We start from the raw sequence: 14,032 nt of genomic DNA on the forward strand, positions 1-14,032 counted from the left end.
TGATCCTCTGAGCTGTAACAGCCCCTCCTCTGTACCACTTCTCCCACTACGGGCTCTCACTGCACTGGAAGTCTTGCTCACATGCCAGCTTTCCTCCTGGACAACGGGCTCCTCGAGGCACCATGTCCTATTTCCATTTGTGCCCCCGACACCCAGCCCAGAACCCAGCCCAGAGCAGGTTGTCTGCATACGGTGCTCATGAGCTCCCAGAAAAAAGAATTCTCTCCTTGGGCAGTTCTTAGGTCAAAATCAGTATTGCTGAAGCTCCCACCCAAGTTTCTGTCTCCTCAGAACGTTAAGATGACGTCTAATTTCTCCTGCAGGTGAGAGACCACTAAATACCTGGTCACAGTGATTTGAAAACACAATAGATTCCTTTGGCAATAATACTCTACGGTGGAATACTTAAAACTCAATTGTTCTCGTGATTTCTTTCCCTTACGCCAAAAAACTGCCGGCTTTTAGAAATGAGTCATAGGTGTAGGAATACAACGCAGGTCAAATTTCCAAACACATCCGTCAATTAGCACCAGGGAGAACAGGTACCTGGAACATACTCTGCAGAGGCCAGGGTGGGGGGCGGAGCTATGTTTATAGAAACAGTCACTGAAGCCCAAACCAGTGAAGACCTTCACCTCCAGTTCCTCCCATCCTCACGGCTTCATCTCCCTGCCTCCAATCTCCTTCCCCAGCACACGTGGACAGCTAGCCTTTACAGATGGAGGCATCAAGTGCCTGATAAGTGCTCGGCCACTGCCGGGAGGTATCGACACAGCCAGCACTCACGGAGCCTCCCTCGTGCGTTCCCAGTCCTAGCTGTCCCCAGCAAGGGACCAGCATTTCGACTCGAGTATCATACCTTGTTTTGTCTGTTCCCGAATTCCCATAACAAATACGTAGACTTCTTTTGCTCGACACAAGGTCTTTACACAGCTCACAGGGTGGTCCCACCTCCCCAGCACAGCCCTCAAGGTCCATCACACCTCATCTCATCTCATCCGGTTGCCTTCCCTCTACCCCTCACCTCTTCACACGGCACACTCCAGGGATATACTTATTCTCCCCGTTTTCTAGAAAGAAGCTATCCTCCACTACCCTTTTTCACCTTCTGGCAAAATGTTTCACAAACTTCAAGACTCAGACCAAATACCCCCAAGGTCCTTGAGGAAAGTCTAGGCTCCTCCATTAATTTCATAGACTTGAAGCCATGAATGTCAGCAAGAATGAGTCAAGTTCAAGGTGATGAACAGATGCTAAAGTCCTGGATTACCTTGAGATTCAGTCTTTTGTGACTCTTTTTGGAGTGTTTCCCTCCCACAGAGATAGAGACCCTCATGGAGAGAAAGCTGCTCGCTCAGGAGAGGCAGTAAGAATCTTACATACAGGCATCCATTCACTTTATCTTAATTAAGGTGGGAGGGTTGTCTGTCCTTGTCTCCAGGGACCATACCTACTTAGGGTACAGGGTCATAGATCCAGGCCAGGGTTTAATCTGTCCTCCTGGAAAATAGGTTTGCACTGACCCCCTCTTGGAAAGCTCCCCGGCTGACCTGGACTTGCTCTGCCTGGGAGCCCCCACTGCTCTGGGGCCCCTGTGCCCTTAATCAGAGGTGGTTATGGCCTTGTTGCCGAACCTTCAGTTTGCGTGAGGAGCTCAAGATTCTTTTTTTTTTTTTTAATTGAGGGGGGGAGGGAGGATGGAGGAGAGAGGGAGAGAGAGCAGAGGAGACAGAAAGAATCCCAAGCAGGCTCCGCGTTGTCAGCGTGAAGCCCGATGCAGGGCTCAAACTGATGAACCATGAGACCAAGAGTGAAAATCAAGAGTCGAATTCAAGTCAGAGGCTTAACGGACAGAACCACCCAAGCGTCCCAGGAACTCAAGACTGTGAAGGGTGGGTTCTCGGCACCCGGTTCTACGGCCCAGCAGCCAATCGCCTGAACGCGTACGGCCATCGGTGTCTGTGGCATTTGTTTACTTCTAGGTCAGATATGGCTTAGGGCCAGTTCTAATCTCTGCAGGAAGCCCCTAACTCACGGTATACCTGGACGGCACAAGTCCCACATTTACTTCTTTTCACCCCAAAGACCATCAGGCTCTCTCCTCGTTTGCCAGCTCCCTGCACACTGCCCTCCCTCAGCCCCTGGCCTGGCGGTCATTCCCTGATCCACACTCTGTCCTCCGTCACCGAGGCCTACGGGCCTTTCCCCCATGGTGGCCGTGTGTCTGAGTCTTGGCTAAGACCCCACCTCGCCTGTGGTCACCCTCCCTGCACTGCCAGCGACCAGCTCTGGAGCCTACGTTACCTTCGCACCCGTTTTATGCACCGTCTCGTGGCAGAAATACGACAAACCTTCCGTCTCTGAATTACCTGTAGGTGTAGTATCGTGTCGTGGACACAGATGAGGGTCAAGTATCTGTTCAATGAAAGAAAATCTTTGGATATCATTTTGGATGTGTTAGTATTGCCCGTGGGTAAGATTTACTTCCCATCACAGCAGTACGATTTTGCGTCAAAGCACCATTTCCGTATATTCCCCCACCAGGGAATAAAACATCAGTCAAAATGCAACATTGACTAAATATTTATCTACTGCTACTAAACAACTAAGAAGAGGAGCGCCCGGGTGGCTCAGTCGGTTGGGCGTCCGACTCCTGATCTCAGCTCAGGTCACGATCTCATGGTTCATGAGTTCAAGTCCAGCATCGGGCGTGAAACCTGCTTGGGATTCTGTCTCTCCTTCTCTCTCTGCCCCTCCCCTGCTCGTGTGCACATGGCACGCATACACGCGCGCACTCTCTCTCCCCCTTTCAAAACAAATAACTAAAAAAAAAAAAAAAGAAAGAAAAAGAACAAAGAAGACTCTTAAAAGTAAATATATAAATTTTTATATATGCATAAAATATATGGAATTCACACGAAGTTAAAAGTTTCTTTCAGGAGTCCATGGTTTATCATTAGAAAAGCTTTAGTGTATTTTTCACAACAGAAACTCCCTGATAAACACAAATGCAAAAGTTTTTAAATGTTTTTGGTCTCTCAGAAAGCAACAAAGCAGCGACAAGTCCACTTCCAATAGAAAAAGAAAAGAGAAAAAAGAAAAGGGGGTTACGGCCCAAGCACAGCTTGAAGCTCTGTGAGCTATTGTGACCAGGGGCGCAAGCGTCCGCATGGGGCTCTGCCCTGGTCAGACACATCCCTGCCGCAGCCGGCACAGAGCACGCTGACGACAGCCATGCCATGTCAGGGAGCTTAAACACGGCTGTGACTTGGCCAAGAGCCCACGGCCATCAAACCGTGGACCCACCGCTTCCAACCCGAAATGTGTATTACTCCCAACACTGAGGCAGGCTCTGGACGTAGATGCAGCCAATGAACCACCTGTCCTGCGTCTGCGTGCCCAGGACTACGCCAGCTGCGGGGGGACACGAAATGAAGGCAGGCCAGACGTGCGGGCCTCGAGGACGATGCGGTGCAGAAACAGGACCCAGCGTGCACAAGTCCTCAAAGACCTAGGAGAAGGAGCTAGAGAGGGCCAAGGAGCGAAGCACAATTAGAGGAGGACCACGCTTCAAGATGCAATTTGAGAAGATGCCAGAATCCAGTCTGAGTGGTTTCCTAAATTCAACCCCTTCTGCCTTTCTTAGCTAACAATGTTGATTTCCTCCACCTCAGGGATTGGAAATAAGTACTTACCCTTTCCATTTATGATTCAAGAATGTGTTACACACAATGAGTCATTTTCATTGTGGTTCAGCTGATCGGGGGCTAGGGTCCAAGTTTCAACAAATGAACAAATAGGTAGCCTGAACATCCTTTGTGCCCCTAGCGGATAAAAACCACCTACCAGAAATTCATCAAGTTCCTACGGAGACCAAATATTTATCTCCAATATTTATTTCAAAAATTTATATTAGAAAGACATAAAGAGGTCTAAATTAAGTATGTGTACGCACATTGACACACATTCAGATATTCAAGACAAATTCCAATTATTACCCTGAAGGTACAACACCAATTGAAAGGGTTTTCTTCCCCCAAAGTTCAGACTGAAAACTGGTATAATTTATAAATTCTTACGGAATTACCTGGAGACAAAGCAAAGTAAACAGTCCAAAAAGAATTCAAACAATACTTAAGACAAAAGAAACTAAGTGGGAAAGCAATACAGGATTGACAGACAAAGCCATTCTGCAAACAGTTAGACATACGGTCGTTCAAAGGAAGGGGCATCTGTAAGAAGGAACAACGGCAAGCCAGGAGTTTCACTCCTATCTATGCTTCTTCACCATGGAGATATTTTAACCATCTATAGAATCCTCAAAATGCGGCTCTTTAAGACACCACAAACTATTTAGTAAAACCACCAACAATCTCTCCACTCAGTAGATAAAACTGACCTTAGTAAAGTATAAACTAAATGGTATATTCAATTATTTTAATTGCTAACTAATATGCATCTGGTGTCTGTACTCAACAACCACTCCCGACCAAGCGAGCGATTTTTCTATACATAATCTGTGTGGTGGAATAAAAAGTCAGGTTGGGGCGCCTGGGTGGCTCAGTCGGTTGAGCATCCGACTTCAGCTCCGGTCATGATCTCAGAACCCGTGCGTTCGAGCCCCACGTCGGGCTCTGTGCTGACAGCTTGGAGCCTGGAGCCTGCTTCAGATTCTGTGTCTCCTTCTCTCTCTCTCTCTCTCTGTGTGTGTGTGTGTGTGTGTGTGTGTGTGTGTGTGTGTCCCTCCCGTGCTCACTCTCTTTCTCTCTCAAAAAAAATTTAAAAAAATAGTCAGGAGAAATTAGACAAAGCACATTTAGACAACTTGGCTGATAGGAGGGGGGCAGTGAGGAAGGGTGCTAGGCACTTTATACCCACTATTACAAAGTCTAGCTTGAGTACACAGAACAGAGACAGGATTCAGCTGGGTGGTTTTTGAGGGGTTTTTTTTCCTAATTCTAAGTGGGAAGTATAGATAAATTTGTATCTTTCCTGAGTTGCTTTCAGCTAAATACAAATAGAATAAACATTTCTGATTACATTTTTTGGCAATCTACCCAGAAAGTTTGAGCTCTAACCCAGCATCTCCTGAACCTACCCAACTTTACAGCTGGATTGACTGCAGCAGAGAATTGTCCAAGGCTTCCTCCTACCTCAGGCACCTAGCTGTAAATGTACTTGAAGGGAGTAAGAGAGCCTGTCTGATCTCTGTGCAGGAAGAAAAGAAGCTCACGAAAATATCTGGCAGGCCATTAGGATCAGATTACTACATTCTGAATTAAATACACAAATTATAGGATGATGGCTTAGGAAAATGAAAGCACTCTCAAGTTGGAAAGTATTGAACTGTGCAATGTTTTCTCTCCTCCAGAAACTGATAATGAACACGCGGTCCCTGCACCACATGCTACCGGGTTAACTGAAACTAACACGTATGGGAAACATGCGCTCTCTCCCTACAGTGGCAGGGCCTATTAGCAGGTTCAAGCCATACGAACCCTACCGGTTTAGGTAGATAACTGGCATCCATCATTCCAGTCCCTATCAAAGGAGGTACCAATGTGCCACAACTCCAAAGTACCAAGAGGTCAAGGCAAGCAGGCAGGCAAGAAGGTGAAGCCTTCTTCAAGCCAGTTTCTACTTGCCTTCAAGCCAAGTTTCAAGCCAGTAACTACTTAAGTACCAGGATGAATGCAGCCCTGTAAACTGCATGTAAGTAAAATTTCAACCTCTGTACAGAACAATTTGGGCTGTCATGTAAGTAGATAGGGACAGGTAGATACACACAAATTTGAGATTTAACAAAATACAGATGTTTCTTGCTTTCTACAGTGTTTTTTGCTAATTTCCCACTAATTTACACAGTAATTTTAGAAATGCTTAAACCATTTCTGAATGACTTTTCAATATATAATGGTTTCAGTTTTAAACTGCTGTTGAATTAAACTGTAAATACACTTAAAATGAGGCTCCTATTTAAAGGAAGCTGAAAAAAAAAAAAACCTCTCAGAAAGCAAAGAATCATTTGGTATCATGAATAATCATTTCCTATTATGTCTTTCTAAAATAAAAAAGAAAAACGTTAAGTGAAGAAACAGCTGTAATCCGTCAAGAAATTACCTTCGAGCCACCCACATTCCTCCCCTAAGATTTGAGATTCTAGAACTGTGGAATATGGGGCTTGGAAGAGACTTTTGGGGTTATCTGTGTTAATCCTCAACCCCGCACACGTTTAAAAGAACCCCACCCAGGGTCATGAAGCAATGATAGTCGTCAAAGTGCACTGCTATCCACCGCCATGAATTCAGGTCCGAAAACGCTGGAGAGGGCAGGGTGGAGAGTGCCGTGACTAAGAAACGCACTACTTGAGGCTTGCTGCTGCTAAGGGCAGGGACAGAGCGAGGGACAGAGCGGAGGTTCTGCGGGCACTCCCGTGCTTCCCAGGGCTGGAGCTGCTAACTGCCCACTGCCGCGTGTGCGTTTCCAGGTTGTGAGCCACTCCAGCACTACGTTGTTGGAAAGGTCATCATCTCCTCTGACCTGTCCCCCACTTCTGCCTTTCAAAGAGAAACGACTACCCTTCAAATTTTTGAAGACAGCACTCTGTTCCCCCACAAAGTCTTCTCTTCTCCCGGTTTAACATACTCCTTGTCAAAAGTGGACAAAACTCAGTTAGGTATGTTCAATGAAGTTTTTTCTCCAGGCAACAAAACCCTTCTGATGAGCTCTGAGAGGGGCACAGTTCAGTGGGGATTGTCTTCCTGGAACTCGAATCAAGGGGATCTTAGGATTACGCCTGAGACTGCCCGGGCTTTTATACGAGTCAAGTAAACAAAGGAGTGCATTCATTTGTTCAGTGCACATTGCTCGAGTATCTAATCTGAAAGGCACAGATGAGTGACACACAGTCCCACAGCCTTGAGGACAAAATGACGATCGACTGAAACCTTTGTTACACAAACGGATTTTCAGCAAGACAAGACGTGCTGTATCAAGTGAGTGTCTGAACCGAAATGCAATTTTCATGCTGTCATTGTGTGTTTCCAGGCCACTGTCACCATCACCCCTGCCACACACAATGTCCTACGGCAGGTCCCCAACGTGACTGTCTTCATCATGACTGCATCATTTGGGCACTTACTTTATCAGAAACTGAGGGAGGCATTTCACACAATAGAAAGAGATAGAATCATACCCGCTTTACAGATGAGAAAGTTGAAATCGAGGGAGGTTAAGAGACTCCACACAAGATCAAGGCTCAGTTGGTAGCACAGCCTCACCAGCACACCCTGGTGGCAAGCTGTACTGACACTCAGTGGTGTTTCCCGGATTCAGCTCAAAACCAACCCACTTGCGAAGGCGTGGAAGGCTGGGCATCGCCTCCAAAGTTCAAAATAACAGCATTCCCGTACAGTAGCAAAACGTATCACGTAAAGGTTTTACCTCTTCGGCCTTTTTCAGGTAGAGAGCCGTTTTGCTAGCCTTGTCCAAACAAATGGGAGTTGCCTCAGCTTCAATGGGAAGCTTCCCAATAAGCCTCTGCCCAGTCCCGCATATCCCACATTGATCTCTGCAATGCCGCACCCATGTCAAGAAACTGCAGAAACCACTTAGAAACATGTAGCAGTGCTGAGCCGTTACGATCACCACACGGAAAACTTCGTTAGTCATCAGCCAATATGGCAAAAGCAACTTTAATGAGTAGTTTTCTTTTTTTTTTTTTTAAATTTTTTTTTCTTCAACATTTTTTATTTATTTTTGGGACAGAGAGAGACAGAGCATGAACGGGGGAGGGGCAGAGAGAGAGGGAGACACAGAATCGGAAACAGGCTCCAGGCTCCGAGCCATCGGCCCAGAGCCTGACGCGGGGCTTGAACTCACGGACCGCGAGATCGTGACCTGGCTGAAGTCGGACGCTTAACCGACTGCGCCACCCAGGCGCCCCTAATGAGTAGTTTTCAACATGAACCCTTCCTTTCTTTTAACTGCGCTCCCTGGAAAATTATCGATAGTGAAGAGTCAGGCCTGTTTACTGAGACTGAAAGCTTTAAATCACTCAGTCATGTGACTGTTTGCACCTTGCTAAATCCTAACGAACTGTGTCCTAAAAACGTGAAGAGTGAAACTCAGGATCGTAGATAGGTGATGAGCCTAAGACACAGCACATTTATTAAGAGTTCTATGTAGACACCCTGATTACATTCTCTGGACAAGGCTTTAGTCCTTCTAGAAAAGAGTGAAGGCATTTCTTCCTGTTCTCTTTTCCCTGCCCGCCCTCCACACATCCCCACCACTGAAGCCGACACAAGCAGCAGGTTATGATCTCACTCGGCTTGGTAATGAGCATCACTCAGATTCTTCTCAAAATCTTAACTTCAGGGTCGGGCTCGTCTTCCACGGTCAGCCAAAAGTGTTTGGGCTTGTCTTGATTACTAATTAACTTCTACTTAGAAGGTACTAGAATAAGAAAGAACTTCAAAGTCTTAACTTTGGTATTTGACTTTCATAATCCTTTAGAATCATTTTTCTTCCACTCAAATTTATTTCAGTTGCAAACTGTCAATACTTGGGCTCGTACCTCTTGATTTACACCTGTTCCTTTCTAAAACCTAGAGGAAATAAGAGTCTACACAGCTAATCTCTGGCTTGAGTTATTGGATGAATTTAACAACAAAAGTAGGACTTCTAATCTGGCCAATTCTGCTAACTAAGCTTTCTTTACATAATACTATCATTATGTTAAATAGGACTCAGAACGAACTGATATCCAAGATAAACATGTCTACGACGACCGCAGCAAGAGAAAAAGGATGCACAGCAAATCAAAACGTTCGTCAACGATAAGATGGGCCCAAATATAACGTGAGCAATTTGAGAAAACAACTGGCCACAGGCGACTTGCAAAGTGACCTAAGAATAAAGACATATTCACTGCTCTGTTAAAAAATGTTGAGTGCCACAGTAGTAAGTGACTCCGGTCCCTCTAATGGGGGAACAAGATCATGGCTCCATTCCCAGGACTTAGGTACAAAGAGAGGAGACGCACTGGCCTCCCCACCCCCGACAGAAGCACCATGCACTAGCCAGCAAACCAGTCTCTAAAGGGAAAAAAAAAACAAAAACAAAAACCTGCCAGTGAAAGATAGTCATCAAACTACACACACAAAAAAGATCTACTATTATTAGCTGTGTTTCTAAAAGTTACTTCAGACTTGAGATAAGAAAAAAAGGAGACTATGTAATTCAAACATTTAAGGAACTGGAAAGCCTCAAAGTGAACCGACAGCCAGCAAAAAAAAAAAAAAAAAAAAAAAAAAGAATCCAGAGTAAGTCTCAGCTAGCAGGTAAGATTTCTGCTCCCAGGCCTGCTCACATTCCACAGGCCACAAACTGTACCCGGTTTTATTGAATTCTGTAACTGCCTACTAAATCCTTCCACTACCAGCAGGCCTTGGTTGTACTCAGGTTGACACTTTCCTCCAGCTGTCACCCGTCAGGCTCTTCTAGACGCGAAAGCATCAAGTTTTAAGGAGGCTGTTGTGAGCGCTCCTAACAAAACAGTTTTCCAGTGGTTGAACTTAAGAAGGGAAAAATGTTTCAGCACAACCTTTACATTTTCCTCATTTTCCAGCGGCTCTTCAAGCAAAGATTTAACCATTTAAAATGTGGCCTAAATGCTTGCCATAGGGAAGAGAAGATCAGTTAAGTGTTACTTTCCTACTGACAATCTTACTGCACTCTTACTGACAGAACTCAACAGAAACTTTCATTTCCACTGCGGAAAATGTTTCAATCTTCAAGCCCAACATCAATGCCACTGCCAGGAACAAAAGCACCAAGAGAGGTCAGCAAACTGAGGAAGAGAAGGAAAGCAGCAACCATTTTACCCTCTCAGGATGGAGTAGCATTTCAGACGTTAGCTTACAATTTTGAATAGGCTGAAAGGAGGGCAGGCAGGAAGGGGCAGCAGAAGGCTAAAAACTGAGGTTTGGAATTCCAATAAAGAGGTTGTTCTGTATTTGAGAACTTGGCTTTGCAAACTCCTTTCTGGGGCCAGAGAAAAACACTCCTCCTTAAATTGTTGGAACCTGACCAGAATATCAATCACAGCAGCCCCTGGGACTAATTTGGTAAAAGGCGGGATTGCACACACAGTAGCCTGCATAGGCACCATTTATCATGGTTCAAGCCAGTCTTGCCAAACTTTAACAGTGGAAAGCTGCTTTTATTTCACTATATTCTTGAGTTAAATGCATTCACTTAAAATGGTAAGAAAAACCTCTCCAAGATTATCACTGGCTATTTCCATTTTGAAATACCAGCGGGGTCAACTGAGAAAGAAACACAGGGAAGGGAGAGGTATCGTTTATACATGATAAAATTCGCTTTTCAGTGTCCGGTTCTACGAGTTGGGACAAACGCATATAGCTGTGGAACCAACACCCACAATCACGCTAGGAGCAGGTTCATCGCTCAACAGTGAACTCGGAAGGTCTTGGAAGCAAAAGTCACCTGTCAACAGACTTTAAAAGTACTTTCGCTTTTGAAATGACACGTCCCTCATCTGGAATCGCCAAGCAACACCCTGCAAGCGATCCTACACGTGCGGCTACGCGGCGGGGGCGAGGCCGCGCGGCGCGTGGCGCCCGCTACCCGGCGGCTCCCGTGCCCCGACGACAAGCGGGGCGAAGGCGGAGTCGCGGCGCCCGGCCGGAGCCGAGAGGAGGAAGAGTTTAAGGGCCGGAATGACAAACTCCAAAGCACCGAATTCTTCTCCCTAGTAGGGCGCCGAGCGTGTGGACCACGGCCAGGGCGCGTGGGAAGACAGATGACCTATTTTCAACGCCTGTTTTTATAGCTGGAAAGTGAGAGAGAGAAGCAGGGGCTGGTCCCCGGGCGCACCTGACGTTTGGGGAGCGGAACGCAGAAGCCACACAGCCTTCACCCGGGCGGCGGCGGGGAGGGAAGGAAGGAAGGAAGGAAGGCAGGGAGCGCGGGCCGGCCGTACGCACAGCCCGGCCGCCCAGCGCGAGCCGGAGCCGCCCGGGCCCCACCCGGCGGGCGCCCAGCGACCGGCGCTCCCTGCACCTGCCGCCGCCTCCGGGCCGGCCGGACGCCCCCGAGGGGCTGCGGGCCGGGGAGGGGGGAACAGAGGCCGAACGGCGCCCCCACCCCCGACCCGCCGGGGCCCCGCATCCGGCCTTCCCGCCTGGCCCTAGGGGCGCACACCGCCGCCCGCACCTCGGGCGCCGGCCGACCGGCGGGGCGCGCGCAGAACCTGGGCCGAGGGGCGCCGGCCGGGGCGGGGGACGTCCTCACCGCGCTCGGGGGCGGCGGCGAGAGTCTGCCCGCGAGCCGCGCGCGCCGGGGGACCGCCGCCCGCACTCACCTGCCCGCTTGCCCCTTCGCGCAGCGGCGGCGGCGCCACACTCGGGCCCGGACCCACCGTCCGCCTCAACCAAGCCCCAGGCGGCGGCGGCGGCGGCGGCGGCGGCCGGACGGGAGGGGCGGGACGGCGGCCTGAGACGGCCCCGCCGCCGCGGCCCAACCCGGCTCCGCCCGCCCCCGGGCCCCGCCCCCGGGCCGCCGCCACCGCTGCCCATTGGCCCGCGGCTCCGACGCACGGGGGGCGCCCGTCAGCCAATCAGAAGAAAGTAGAGCTCTCCCAGGACGAAAGTGTCGCCAGTCTCTTCCCGGCCCCTCCCCACGGGTCAGCCGTCGCTGCGGGCAGGAGGAGGAGCCAGCCCGGGGGCGTTCTATTTCGGCAGTCCCGCCCCCCCCGGGGCGAGAGGGAATTCGGGAGCAACCGAACATGCTAACGGAACTTGGACGCGGGAGGCGGGGCCCGAGGCGCCCATTCTCCAATCAGCGCCTGGCGTGGGCGCAGCCCAGCCAATTGTGGCGCCGAAGCTGGCGGGGCCGAGGCCGTTCTGGCCCGCAGGCCCAATGGCTGGAGAGGAGGCCGTGCAGTACGGTTAGGGGTGGCTGGGCGGGGCCGCGCCCGGTCGCTGGTTTTTCGTCGCGGACGCAGCGAGATGACGTCGCTTCCCCGACATTCCACGTCCAAGATGGCCGCGGTTGGCGAGGAGAGACGTCGCTAAGGGGCTTGCCTGAGGCGAGGGGTGAGTGACCGACGGACCGCCGCTCACCTCCACTTCCCTGGAGGTCGGAGTAGGGTATGGCCGTTTATCTCCGGCCATTGGCGGAGTCTCTTTTTCGGGATTCCGCCTCGCTCCGCTATCCCTGGTGCAAATCGAAGTTAGCGGGCGACGGCGGGGCTGCGGGTTGGGCTTCGAGAGGGTGTATGAGACACAGGAGCGGGGCAGGGAGGCCGACGCGGACCCTAAAACAGACAGCAACCCTCGAAGTGAGGGGCGGCTAGGATTCGGGGACTTTCTAGCAGATGGGGAGAAGGGGCGGGGGGGGGGCGCGTGCTCTTAAACGCGCGCGCAGCCTCTGAGCCGCACAATCGCAGTGTACCTATATCTTCCCAGTTTATTTCGCAGTGTGCTGGTCCCTGTCGAGGTTAGGCCTGAGACTTACTCGACTCTACGTCTGAGGTACTCCGACTTTGGAGTCTGAAGAACCATGTAACAGGGTGGGACTAGAAATAAGGAAAAGGAACTTCCGCGATTAGGTTCGTTTTTGCCGAGACGTGGTCTTTACCGATCCTCTTCTGGACTGTTTGGTTTGTTATTAAAGCAGTTGTTCTTAAGAAAATTGAGGCGTAAGTCTGAGGTTGTCTGAAAGTACTTGGACTGTTACCAGCCCCGAGCACGGTTGGTAACGCTCCCTAAACTTGGACTGCCAGTTAAACCGACCTTTCGCGAAATCATCTGACGTCAGGCGCGACTTTTGAGAGCAGTTACTTGAGGGTGATCGCTTGTGGTTTTAAAGTAAACTTGATAGTGATTATGTATCTCGTTCTAAATCGCTCTTTAGATGTATCTAGTATGGTGCCTTTCATTTGTAGGCGCTCATTAAGGGTTTGTTTGAATGATGTTCTAGAATGAAAACTCCATGAGGGGCTTTGTATCCTCAGCACCTAGAACACTGGGTGACGTATTGTAAGCTTTCCAACTTGTTGAATGAAGAATGGATGGGTAATGGTGATATTGGTAGACATTTTGGTTAAGATCGTTAGCGGCTTTAGGTTGCTTGCTTGTTAAATAATCTTGACGGTAAATGTAAGAGTTATCCCGGATTATTTTATTTTATTCACAGTAACCACTCTTAGTGTCTATTTTTCAGGGTTTTTTTTTTCCTTTTGTCTAATTATATTGTAATGCATCATTCAACCTTATTTGTTGATTCTTGCATAAAACATAATGGGTGTTTAGTGTTGAAAATGTAGTTTGCACCAACAAGCAATAAGGAAACATCCTAATCACTAAGGAGGTCCTTACATTTTCAATGCCACTTCTGAAACTGAATGTCGTAAAGAAAAAATGGTTTTAGCCTACCTTACCTCGGGAGATAATGAACTACCTTACCTCGGGAGATAATGTTTGAAAGCAGTGAGTTCGCTGAAGAAGAAAAATGGTTTGTTTGCTGTCTCTAAGAATTGGGTAAGGACCAACAAAATGAAAAGGAAGTTCAAGGTAATGGAGGAGATTATAAAGAACTTCAAATTGGATTAAATCCATTTCATATTTTTAGGGTCAGATAAATGATATACTTGCAGGTAAAATTGTAAAATCACTGCTCATAGCTTTTGAGGAATCTGAAAACAACAGTTAATGGTGGAAGACTGGAATCTGGTAAATAGCTCAGATTTTGCAGAGAGCAGTTAGGTTGATGGCTCTTGGATGCTAGAACTTGTTACTCTATTTTAGAGCCTTGGTTTTGTTTTTTGTTTTTGTTGTTGTTTTTTTTTTTGATTTTTAAATGTTTTTATTCATTTTTGAGAGACAGGTACAGAGTGCAAACAGGGGAGGGGCAGAGAGAGAGGGAGACACAGAATCCGAAGCAGCTCCAGACTGTGAGCTGTCAGCACAGAGCCCAATGTGGGGCTCGAACCCACAAACCATGA

General features: G+C 48.5%; 2 protein-coding genes across 4 annotated transcripts in view; one reads left to right on the forward strand and one right to left on the reverse strand.

The window, feature by feature from the left end:
- Window positions 1-11,552, reverse strand: part of SETD3 (SET domain containing 3, actin N3(tau)-histidine methyltransferase) — an 81,295-nt gene extending 69,743 nt beyond the window's left edge. For all 3 annotated transcript variants that reach the window (XR_009264768.1, XM_058740269.1, XM_058740270.1), the window contains exon 1: window positions 11,390-11,552. The gene's annotated coding sequence lies outside the window, so the exon portion shown is untranslated. The remainder of the gene's footprint in view (window positions 1-11,389) is intronic.
- Window positions 11,553-11,808: 256 nt separating this feature from the next.
- Window positions 11,809-14,032, forward strand: part of CCNK (cyclin K) — a 30,233-nt gene continuing 28,009 nt past the window's right edge. The window contains exon 1 of the mRNA XM_058740271.1: window positions 11,809-12,122. The gene's annotated coding sequence lies outside the window, so the exon portion shown is untranslated. The remainder of the gene's footprint in view (window positions 12,123-14,032) is intronic.

The sequence above is a fragment of the Neofelis nebulosa genome, chromosome 7, assembly GCF_028018385.1.
Source record: "Neofelis nebulosa isolate mNeoNeb1 chromosome 7, mNeoNeb1.pri, whole genome shotgun sequence".
NCBI classification, from domain to species: domain Eukaryota; kingdom Metazoa; phylum Chordata; class Mammalia; order Carnivora; family Felidae; genus Neofelis; species Neofelis nebulosa.